Raw genomic sequence first — 12,793 nt, 5'->3', positions numbered from 1 at the left:
TATAGGGTTAGTAGGTCGAGTGATCAAAAGGTGGTGTGTTTGGTTGATTAGACTACAAACTAAACTAAACAAGTTCAATGTAGGTTAAGCAAATTAAATGAAATTTAGAGATACAAGAGAGTGAGGTCTTGGGGTCTAGAGGTCACCACTAAACATCACCATTCTAGACATTCAATGTATAATTAATAAGGGGAAACATATGTTGCAATTTGAGAGTGGGTGATTGATTGTTTCAACAAGTATGGATGACCAATTAAGCATATATTGTCTAAGCAACCTAGTGAATAGCACAATACATCAAACTAAGCCATTAATCCTTCCTTTAAGCTCATAATCCAAACACATCACATGGTTAGAGAATAATACTACTTGCATTCAAAAGTATGGAATATCAAACAACAAGCATAGATTGTCCTCCCATCTAATAACTAAGGCAACTACATTACAACTAAGCTAAGGGCATGAAAATTAAACTAAATAAACTAAGGGAGAGGCACAATCCATCAAGGCATGAGTATGAACCATCAAATAAATAACAATAGTATTCAATTAAGCACTATGTCTTGACAATCTATAGCATTAATACACATAGACATGCATCAATAACACAAAAACTAGAGATAAACACATGAACATCTATTCTAGCATACATAGACATATGGATAGAATGAAATGATCAATTGGAAGTATTAAACCAAACAAATCATTGAATAAACAAGATTTATATATAAAATAAGTGTCAAGACAAGATTACAACACAAATCCTCTCAAAATACAAAGCATTAGAGTCTAGAAAGCATGTTTAAGGCTAACTCTAGCCCCAAGAAGATGTTTAGCCACTCATTGAAGTAGTCATCCAACCCTCAAGGGCTATCTCCATGGTAGGAATGACCTCCTTCTTGATGGAAACCCTAGAAGAATGGAAGAACTCTCAAGAATGTGTCTCTAGCCTCTCCTCCTCTCTTTTCTTCCTCTCTAAGAATGTTTCTAAGTATATGAGATGATATTATGAGATCCTCTAAGCTATGTGTAAAAAATGGCTTAAAATCCTTATATAAAAGGCTCAAGTGTCACACCCAATGGTTTGGATTCGTGTACTAAGGTCCTTGCAATGATTGCACCATGAGCCCGCTTTTAATAAGCTGGAACTTATTTTTTTTTAGACTTGAGGAGGTTCGATCGATCGAACTTAAGTGAGAAACATCGAATGCTGCAGAGATCGATCATCCTTGGCGGCGCCTTTTTGAATAAAGACAAATCTCTGAGATATTTTGGGAAAGAGACAAAAGTAGTAGGTAGGGTGGTAGGTGTGGATAACATAGAATATTTGGGATCAATCGAAGAGATATTGGATCGATCGAACTTGGTGGATTCTTTTGGATAAGAACAAAGGCTTGGATCCATCTTGAAGTGTCCAGATCGATCAACTTCAGATCGATCGAAGGATTGCTGAGATCGATCGAATATGCTGAATCTCCACACTTTGCTTAATTTTGCTTTCACTTTGCTCCTTCCTTCCATTCAGCTTGGGATTGCTTCTTTTAAACTCTTATTTGGCTGAATTAACTTCTTTTTCGGATAAGTACCTAAAAAGGGCAATAACATGAAATTAATCTAAAATGGGAAAGTAAAATAGATAAAGGTCCTAGAATACCTAAGCTTAAGGAGTTTAATTGCGCATTTTTCAGCGTTCATTACACCCCCAAACTTAAATATTGCTATTCCTTAGCAGTGAACTACAAAGTAAAGGAATGAAATGAACGACTATACAACTATGAGCTAGAAAGAAATAAATGGATAACACCACTTTCGTAGGGAACACGATTGCATTTAGCATATGCAACAAGCCTTTTAAACCCCTAGGTTACCCCTAATGGACAAATGAAGTCTCGTGAACATTAAGCCCTTCTCACAAAAGAGACACCAATATTGCAAACAAGCATTGGAAGAAAACTACCTTAAGTATGCAATTTTTCAACTATTTCCAAGCAATCTCCCAAAATTTCAACATCAAGCAAACAAGTATGGTCCTCCACACATCAAGAAAATGATCATGCAAATCAAAACAACTCTAAAATTAAGTGGACTGACATCAAATATGCTGCTATCTAAGCCAACTAAAGAAATGATCACATTCTTACCCTCGAGCTAGCATACAAATCTAATACCGATCATCAAGACAAAGAGTGGACCTTTTATTATAACTTTATTGATCTAGGTGCGCTTATGTTTTTCACTCAATTTTTTTTTTAATTTTATTTATTTATTTATTTTCTAATCCTAAGGATCAAAGATGGAAGTATATTGCAATGTGTTGATCTATTAAGCTTTCTAGTGATCCATGAGGTCGAGCGTTAGGTTAATGACTCCCAAACCAGACGGCTTTAGGGCATTAGGTGTTCAAACACCCCTAAGGACTTATAAACTCAAATCAACTAGGTTACAAATCAAAACAACATCCATCTAATCATTTCCCACTTCTCACCTTTTGGGAGAAGTCCTCACTTTTTTTTATTGCTTCTGCAACTTCTTCTTCCCTTTTTTTTTTTTTTTTTTTTTCAAGTTCAATTATTAACCTAAAGTTTGGGCACTCCACCTTTTAGCGCGAGAAATTCAGTGCTTGATGAGACTAGAATCCCAGCTACTCAATGAAAAGGGTTTGTTATCCGCCTTTATCAAAATGAAAGCTTTCAATGCACTACTAACCCAATTTGGATATAAATAATTCAATAGTCAACAAAGTATGTATCTCACAAATGAATGCTAGTGTATGCCTATGCTAGTGTAGAATCCTAAAGTGAATCTCAAAACAATCACAAAGTCAGGATGATGTGGACCACAAGTGCAAGCAAGATATCAATTTTTCAAAAAATTTACTCAAAATGGCATCCACAAGGCACACAAGGAGTATCAGACTTTTAAGCAATATAGTTCTCAGAAGATTAAAATCATAGCTAGTTATGGACCAATCATAGAAAATCCCTCAAATACACCAATCATGCTTAAAAATTTGAATTGAAAGCAAACACTGCAATTAACATCATTACCCCTAAACTTAAATGGCACAATGTCCTTAATGTGCAAAGAGAACAAAAGGAAAGAGTATACCAGTGCAGCTATGGCAAAGAATGGTCGGGACACAAGTATCCAAAATGGGTTGTATAACCCCCCAAACTTGGGATTAACTATAGTCCTGAAAAGATAGCACTGGGATAAAACTCATCAGATAACAAAATGGATAATAATAGTGCACAATAGACATGCAAGTGTAAATGGGACAATAAATGAAATAAGGAGAGAGGAAAAAGGATGGTTCTGAAAAAAATTTGGCAGCACTCTCTCACTGAAATCACTGGGATGCACCTGATAAATGGAGTTAATCACAGACAGATATATTAATATAAAATCCAGACATCCAAAAATATCATGCATAAAAAGAAATAATGTACAGCACATCACAGTATCAGGGCTAACAGACTGGCCGTAAAAATATCATAACAGTATCAATAGAACAGCCAAATATCACAGATATATAAATGAAAGTAGAGAGATAGGGAGATAAGGTAGAGGAGGTCAGGCGAGTGGGGCGTGATTCCCGGATATCTCTGGATATTTTTTGCAGCGCAACCATGACATCTGAGCGGAGAGATGCCACATCAGTGTTGAGGGAGGCCATATCGGACTGAAGAGAGACAACGGCGTCCTCCAAGGTCTGTATACGCTCTCCTAGGCCGGGTGTCTGTGCTGGAGCGTCAGGTATGACTGGGTCAGGAGAAGGATGCTCATCCTGACTAGGCTCCGGGACATGTAACGGTGACCCTGCCTGAGAATGATGTGGTGACTCCTGTGCTGGCTTTCGCTCTAGATCAATATCCATATGTATGTCTGTAGCCGCCAGTGGGTCTGCTGGATCATGCTCTACTGGCACTGTTGTTGCCTCTATCTCTGCAAGCTCCGCGTTCTCAGCTACTAAGACAACATCGTCCTCCAGGCTCTTGATAAGAGTATTGTAGTTCTTGTTCCAGTCCTTCTTGACGAAGCTGCAGGCCCCTGTCTTAGGATGCTCCTGTGGATAGAAAGGGAAGCGTTGGTCCCACATGATCTGAGTAACAAGATGAGCGAATGGAAGGTACTTAGCCCGTTTGGGCTTCGCCTTTCTGATGTAGTCTGTATAGAGCTTCATTATGACACTCCAGTAGAGTGTCGGAATAGATACCCAGTTGCCTGTATAGAATGCGTATAAAGCAGCCAAGAAGTTTGAACGCCTCTAAATCTTATGGCCCGCCATAAATACGTTTCGGTACAAGACCGAATTGTAGAACCAAAGATCATAATGTAAATAAGTCCGTGTGGCAAATGTCTCGCCAGCAGCGTAGTGGCTTGTCAATGCAATGGCCATGCCTGCATCAGAATGCCTCCTCAAGATAGGATAATGAAGGTCAGGAGGGCAGACATGAGGGCACCGAGAAGCTCTAGCTAATGTGTCAACTGTGATTCGGATAGGGTAGCCATCGACGGTGGTCTGCAGCTCTGATAGATTACCCTAGGCCAGTTGGAGGTTCTAGAAGAACAGCCAAACTAGCCGCAGGAAGACAGGATAAGTAACTGGCGCTAGAGTGGCTGAAATGTCGCGTCACTCGATGTCGTCAAAGGCTGCTTGAGTCAAGACTGCCGGGAGAAGAAGGTAATGTCAAACACCAACTCATATGTCACCTGAAGGCGTGAGTATCTCGGTCCTGACCATGCTGTGCTGGTAGGGGTGAAGGAGAAGGTACATGCTCAGCCTCATCTGAATGGGATGAAGATGCAGCAGCTGAAGACTGTAGTCTGGAATCAGCTGATGAGGACTGAGCTGGAGCTGGCTCAAGATACACCTCTAACTGTTCAAGCTGCTCAGCCTGATCAACCTGCTTTAGAGCTGGATCTGGAACTGGATCCTGAGCATGTGAAAGTCCTGCCTGGTCCTCTATACGTTGTCGTACCCTCCTTGGATACTGTCGACGAGAAAATGTCTTAACCCGTGCCATGGCCTGCAAAAGAACGAAACACTTGTAAAGTCAGCAATTAGATAATAAAGAATTAAAGCATAACATATAGAAACATGTATGTCAAGTAAGATAGACAACTCAGAGTAATGGACATGAATCTATGCAAGTGATAATGCAGCCAAGTATAGACAATGAATGAGTGAAACATGTTAAACACGATAAGTATGGAATGCATCCAATGTGGAAAATACAGGCATTGGGCATCAAGAAACTAGCATGAACACTATGGATGGTGTGTGAAGTGCACGTATACAAATCTGTGAAGTTAGATCGATCAGGAGAATATGAGATTGATCTTTCTCAGATCGATCAGGACTAAATTTGATCGATCTTTCTCTGATCGATCTGAGAAAACTTCGATCGATCGAACTGCTGTGAGAAATCCGAAAAATCACAGATCTGTGACGTGGATGACACGGGGGGCACCCAAGCAAGCTTGTGGGTCCCCCTACACCTCAACAACACAAGATTGATCACTTATCTTTGCACGTGACCCCTAAAATCACATCGGAAATGAAAATATACAAAAATATACAAAAATATATATACATATATATACTTACGCTCAAAACATCAAAAATGGCAAGAAATTAAACATGGAATCTCAGATTTATCATGGAAACATGGGTACCACTCAAGATTAAAGCTCAAAAATGGATATAAAGTCCAAACTTACCAAAACTCAACGAGAGAAGTGGTCTGAGAGAGAGAGATGAGATCTGAGATGGGAGATGAAGTTTCGAAGCTTGTGGAAGGTCGCCGGAGGTTGGGAAGGTGAGTTGTAGCGGTAGGAGGTGACAAGGGTTGAGATCAATGGCCAAATCGATCAAATGACCCTAGGGTTTCTATTTTTAAAAATTGCCTCAACATGTTCGATCGATCTGAAAATATCTTCGAACGATCGAACATAGATCGATTTGAAAAAAAAAACTCAAATCGATCTAACCTTGTAAAACATATTTTTGGAATTTTTAAAATTTTAAATATTTAAAAATTCAAAATTCAAAATTCAAAATATATATTTTTTTCTTTTTGGATTTTTGGAAAAATAAAATAAAAATCTTTTTGGAAATTTTATTATTATTATTATTATTATTATTATTTTTGAAAATAAAATAAAATAAAATAAGAATTAAATAATAATCAAAATACAGTCGAAGTCAAAGTCAAAGTCAACAAAGGAACACAGCTCGATCAATCCAAGATTGATCTGGAAGATGCTTCGATCGATCGAACAAGTAAAAACCTGCAGACATGTTTGAACGATTAGACAGAGAGCTGTTTTATGCAAGGTTCAAAAATTTTCTAAGTTTTGGAACTAAAGATCGATCCAAGAAAAATTTGGATCGATCTTGGAATTTCAGATCGATCACAAAACATATCACACGATGGGACAGAGAGGTGAAATATGCAGGTTTGATGCAGGAATGAAGTTCGATCAATAGAACCTATTTTGAGATCGATCGAACAAACACAAGATGCTTATTTCAGAATTGAAAGTGCAGATATTTTCAACCAAAATCCCCAACAATGTGTATGAACCCAGAATATATCTAGACGTCGTAAGAAATGAAAGATAAAATAGAAATGAGGAAGGAATAGGGTTGTAAACCCTATAAAGCATTGCTAGTCTTTAACGTCTCTAGCAAGACGTTGGGCTCTTTTAGCCCGAATCAAATATCTTGTTATGCATCCCCTCTTTAGCTGGGTGAAAAACACTTTGAACCCCATCCAACAAATGGTTCTTTAAGGAACTTGTTAGATTTGATTAAAAGGAATTAACGGTCTTTCATTAAGGCAATTCTTGGGCTTCCATGCCCTTTCAAACTTTGTTTTTGAAACAACAATTCTTGAATTCAAGTTTGAAGATGAACTCTTAGAACTTCCAAGCAAAAACTCATGTTTTTCAAGTTCATTGTCAATGAACTTTTCTACAACACACACTTTTTCATGCTTGTCTATGGAATTTGGGGTCGGATTAAAGATGTTCAACTTCACTTTCATGTGGCCAAATGAGATTTTCATTATCCCCGTCTTACAATTGATGTTGGCATTTGCGATTGCCAAGAAGGGACGGCCAAGGATAACGGGAATTTGGCTCTTGGGGTTCAGAAACGGTTCTGTGTCTATGACGACGAAATCAACGGGGAAGAAGAACTTATCAATCTTAATCAAAACATCCTCTATGATACCCCGGGGCCTTTTGATGGATCGGTCAGCAAGTTGCAAAACTACCGACGTCGGTTTTAAGTCTCCTAAGCCCAATTTGACATATACCGAATATGGAAGAAGGTTAACACTTGCTCCTAAGTCTAGAAGAGCCCGATTAATAACATGGTCACCGATTATGCAAGAGGTAATAGATGAACCAGGGTCCTTAAACTTTGGGAGAGTGTTATGTTGCAAAATGGAGCTCACTTGCTCGGTCAAGACTATTTTCCTTGGTGCTTGGCTTTTGTTCTACCTCTTTTGGGTGCAAAAATCTTTCAAGAATTTTGCATAAGCCGGAATTTGCTTAATTGTATCCAAAAACGGAAGATTGATCTTTACTTGTCTAAACACATCAATGATTTCATTGGTCTTGGTCTTTTATTTTTCAAGAAAAATGGATCCTTTCAAGGCATCGAAAATGGAGCTTTAGGCTCAAAAACTTTTTCAAAATTTTTCTTTGAAGAATTTTCAACACAAAAATTTTTCAAACTGTCACAAGAATTTTTTAAATCATCTTTCAAAACTCTGTTCAAATCATTTCCTATTACTTTTTCAACAAAGGGGTCATGCACATGCAATGAAGGAGGAATAGGATGTGAAATGGGATGGGTGTCAACTTTTGGTTGCACTGATTCACTCTCTTCATTGGACATACTCACCTGGTTGTCCATAATTCTCCCACTTCTCAAGGTTGTCACCGCATTGACATGTTAATTGTGTGACCTTCCGATGAGGAATGAGTCTCCACAACACATTGTTGCTTTGGTGGTGCATTCGATAACATCTTCCCTTTCTCTCTAGCATTCAAAGTACTAGCTATTTGCCCGACATGGGTTTCTAGCTTAGAAATGGATTGAGAATGGGAATGAAGCAATTGAGTATTCACCTCTAAAGTGCCTAGAGCGGTTAACACTTTCTCCTCAAAAGCAGGACTCTTAGAATTCCTTTGAGAATATGATGAGTGGTTAGGAAAATGAGAATTAGAGAATTGATTGACACATGATTGAAATGATGATGATCTAAAACCTTGGGAACCTTGGCCTTGCATTGGAGGTGGAACATACTTGTTTTGAAAACCACCTTGGGGAAGGTTTGAGCCTTCCCCTTAAATTTTCCAAGAGAAGTTTGGATGGTTCCTTCAACTTGAATTGTAATGAGTGCCATAGGGACTATTCCCTTGGTTGACAAATGTAGTATTAACTTGCTCATGGTTTTCACTTAACACATGTCCATGGGGACAATTGAAAGTAGAATGTAAAACAATTGAACAAGTCATGCAAGATTCATTAAATACACGATGATGAACATGATTGGGGAGGAAGATACTTGATTCACCGAAGTTTGGTTGATAAAAAATTGATCAAACCTTTGAGATAAGGATTTTATCTCGGCGGTTATGTCATTGGAATTGTCAACTTGATATAAGTCAACATTCTTCCTTCCACCTAGATTTCTACCATTTTTAGAGGATAAAGATATATACATTGAATTCTCACTCATACTTTTATACAATTGCCACACATCATCCTCATGCTTGTCAAGATAAGAACCACCCATAGATGTATCAACCATACCCTTGTGATTATCCGGTAAACTTTCAAAGAAATATTGAACTAGTTGCCACTTAGGTATGTCATAATGTGGGCATTTCCTAAGCAAGTCATTAAACCTTTCCTATGCCTCATGAAATATTTCCCCATACCCTTGAGAAAATTCTCTAATTGAAGTTCTCATGTCATTGGTCTTTGATACCGGGTAGTACTTTTTCAAGAACTCTTGTTGCATTTCCGCCCAAGAAGTTATCAAAAAAGGCCTAAGATTGTTGAACCAATATTTTGCCTTGTCTTTAAGGGTGAAAGGAAAAAGTTTAAGTCTTAAAACCTCTTTTAGCATGTCCGTGTATTTCACGGTGGAACACACTTCAAGAAACTCATCCAAATGCTTGTACGGTTCTTCACTTGGAAGTCCATGATAGTTGGGTAGCATTTGAATGGTTTGTAGTTTAATCTCATAGTGATGTGCTCTAAATGGGGGCAATTGAATACAAGTGGGTGCATTGTATTCATTAGGCACATAATGGTCTCTTAAAGCAATGGGAGGATTCACAATTGGTGGTGCTAAACAAACACCTTGATTAGCATGCATAATGGGAGGTTGTGGAGCAAAAATTGGCTGAGGCATTCTTAATGGAATTTGGCCTTGTTGTTGTGGTGGAATGAATGGTCTAGGCATGCCTAATGGTACTTGAATATTTTCATAATGCACATTAGGGTGGAGGATGCCTTGTTGGTCTATGTGATCAAGGTCCTCCATATGGTCGTCATTCAATTCCTCTATCGGTAAAATGGAGTGATGAGAACTACATCTTCCCCTAAGATTACGAACAACCGATTCTAGATGCAAATTAGGAGGGACAAGAGTAGGATTTAATGACCTATGACCATACATACACTAGCTAAACAAATAACAAGCAAATAACAATTACTTCGCCCCCACAACAAGTTAATCAACAAACATTTTTCACATACAATGATCACATACTTCCATGTTTGAACAATATGCAAAGTAAAAGTAAATTGCCTCCACACGGGCTCACGATTTATCTAAGAATTTAAAAACTTGCCACCACGCGGGCCGACGATTTAACTAGAGATTGAGTTAGAAAGATCTCACAAAGGGTCCTTAAACAACTTCAATTAAACTTTTAAGTTTCAAGCCTTGCTATGCTTTGCAAATTTTTAGATTTTAGATCCTTTTTGCTTTTGCTTAGCTTCACTTGGCTTCCTTGCTTCCTTTGCTTGATTTCTTTGCTCAATGCACCTAGCCAAAAAAGAACAAATACAATAAATAACGAGAAAGAAAATAAAGTAAAGACACGATCAAAAGAGTACTAATTCTTATTTGTTTTCAAAACACGGCGTTGCCAATTCAGAATCCCCGGCAACGGCGCCAAAAACTTGGTGTGTCGTCGCACCAACGTCTAAAGATGTGCAAAAGAGTGTGAGTGTGCAATGTGGCCAAGATTTAAATTTGTAAAAGCCACTACTACCTCTAACTAAAAATATAGCTAATGTAAGTAGGGATCGTCCCAAGGGATTTTAAGCGTATTTGCAATGGAAACAATGTATAGGGTTAGTAGATCGAGTGATCAAAAGGTGGTGCGTTTGGTTGATTAGACTACAAACTAAACTAAACAAGTTTAATGTAGATTAAGCAAATTAAATGAAATTTAGAGAAAATAAGAGAGTGAGGTCTTGGGGTCTAGAGGTCACCATTAAATATCACCATTCTGGACATTCAATGTATAATTAATGAGGGGAAACATGTGTTGCAATTTGAGAGTGTGTGATTGATTGTTTCAACAAGCATGGATGACCAATTAAGTATATATTGTCTAAGCAACCTAATGAATAGCACAATACATCAAACTAAGCCATTAATCCTTCCTTTAAGCTCACAATTCAAACACATCACATGGTTAGAGAATAATACTACTTGCATTCATAAACATGGAATATCAAACAACAAGCATGGATTGTCCTCCCATCTAACAACTAAGGCAACTACACTACAACTAAGCTAAGGGCATGAAAATTAAACTAAATAAACTAAGAGAGAGGCACAATCCATCAAGGCATGAGTATGAACCATCAAATAAACAACAATAGTATTCTATTAAGCACTATGCCTTGACAATCTATAGATCTATAGCATCAACACACATAGACATGCATAAATAACACAAAAACTAGAAATAAACACACGAACATCTATATTAGTAGACATAGACATATGGATAGAATGAAATGATCAATTGGAAGTATTAAACTATACAAATCATTGAATAAACAAGATTCATATATAAAATAAGTGTCAAGACAAGATTACAACACAAATCCCCTCAAAATACAAAGCATTAGAGTCTAGAAAGCATGCTTAGGGCTAACTCTAGCCCTAAGAAGATGTTTAGCCAGTCATTAAAGTAGTCATCCAACCCTCAAGGGCTATCTTCATGGTAGGAATGACCTCCTTCTTGATGGAAACCCTAGAAGAATGGAAGAACTCTCAAGAATGTGTCTCTAGCCTCTCATCCTTTTTTTCTTCCTCTCTAAGAATGTTTCTAAGTATATGAGATGATATTATGAGATCCTCCAAGCTATGTTTAAAAAATGGCTCAAAATCCTTATATAGGAGGCTCAAGTGTGACACCTAATGGTCTAGATTCGTGCACTAAGGTCCTTGTAATGATTGCACCATGAGCCAACTTTTAATGAGCTAGAACTTATTTTTTTTTCGAACTTGAGGAAGTTCGATCGATCGAACTGTGGTAAGATCGATCGAACTTAGGTGAAATCCATCGAATGCTGCAGAGATCGATCATTCTTGGCAGCGCCTTTTTGAATAAAAATAAATCTCTAAGATATTTTGGGATATTTTGGGAAAGAGATAAAAGTGGTAGGTGGGGTGGTAGGTGTGGATAAGATCGAATATTTTCAATCGATCGAAGAGGTGTTGGATCGATCGAACTTGGTGGATTCTTTTGGATAAGAACAAAGGCTTGGATCCATCTTGAAGTGTCCAGATCGATCAACTCCAAATCGATCGAAGGATTGCTGAGATCGATCGAAGGATTGCTGAGATCGATCGAACATGCTGAATCTCCACACTTTGCTTCATTTTGCTTCTACTTTGCTCCTTTCTTCCATTCAGCTTGGGATTGCTTCTTTTAAGGTCTTATTTGGCTGAATTAACTTATTTTTGGGATAAGTACCTAAAAAGGGTAATAACATGAAATTAGTCTAAAACGGGAAGGTAAGATAGATAAAGGTCCTAGAATACCTAAGCTTAAGGGGGTTTAATTGTGCACTTTTCAACGCTCATCATTAGACAATACTACCTCAAGGAAGTTCAAACCCTTGGCAAAAGCACTCCAAAGCTACCCAAGAGATGATCAAACCCACCAACAAGATGATGAAGATGAAGAATTCTCCATTGAAGCATAACTAAGATCCTCCTTTTTTCAGGGCACTTTCTGAAACCCATGGATTAAGGAATGACCACATATAATATATCAATGGAAACCTTACTTCCTCTAGGTCATTTTTCCTTCACACCTCACCATCAAAATCTCACCATAAGTCCCACAATAATGAGCTCAAAGATGGTCACTAATGGTGGTGACGAAGGAAGGAGAAAATGGAAATGTAGAAAATAATTCCTATCTGCACTAGGCTGCGTGGAGGAGTCATACAAAGGTAAACCATATGGTTGCCAAGTGTGCACCAAGTGTCAAGCCCACCAAGGGTCAAAGGTGTGACCTTGCCAAAAGACCAAAATGCCCCCACCTCTTCATTAAACCACCAAAATACCATCCCATCATCAAATGACTATTCCACCCTCATGAATAAAATAAATGACATCCAAGATAATTATTTTCAATTAAGAAAAATAATGGCAACCCAAAAATCCCGACGTGGGACCCACATGGGTCGCTTGGCCCAAAAAATCCATAAACTGTCCAAACGGTTCAACTA

The 12,793-nt window shown here is 38.0% G+C and overlaps 1 pseudogene; it reads left to right on the top strand.

The window, feature by feature from the left end:
* Window positions 1-8,889: 8,889 nt before the first annotated feature.
* LOC132315284 (small nucleolar RNA R71) lies at window positions 8,890-8,988 on the top strand (annotated as a pseudogene).
* Window positions 8,989-12,793: the final 3,805 nt, after the last annotated feature.

The sequence above is a fragment of the Cornus florida genome, unplaced genomic scaffold (genome assembly GCF_030987335.1).
Source record: "Cornus florida cultivar Cherokee Brave unplaced genomic scaffold, ASM3098733v1 CherokeeBrave_3.0.0_Hap2_Chr06, whole genome shotgun sequence".
Lineage (NCBI taxonomy): Eukaryota > Viridiplantae > Streptophyta > Magnoliopsida > Cornales > Cornaceae > Cornus > Cornus florida.
Note: the sequence above shows the minus strand (reverse complement) of the source record. Positions and strands in the feature narration are given on the sequence as shown.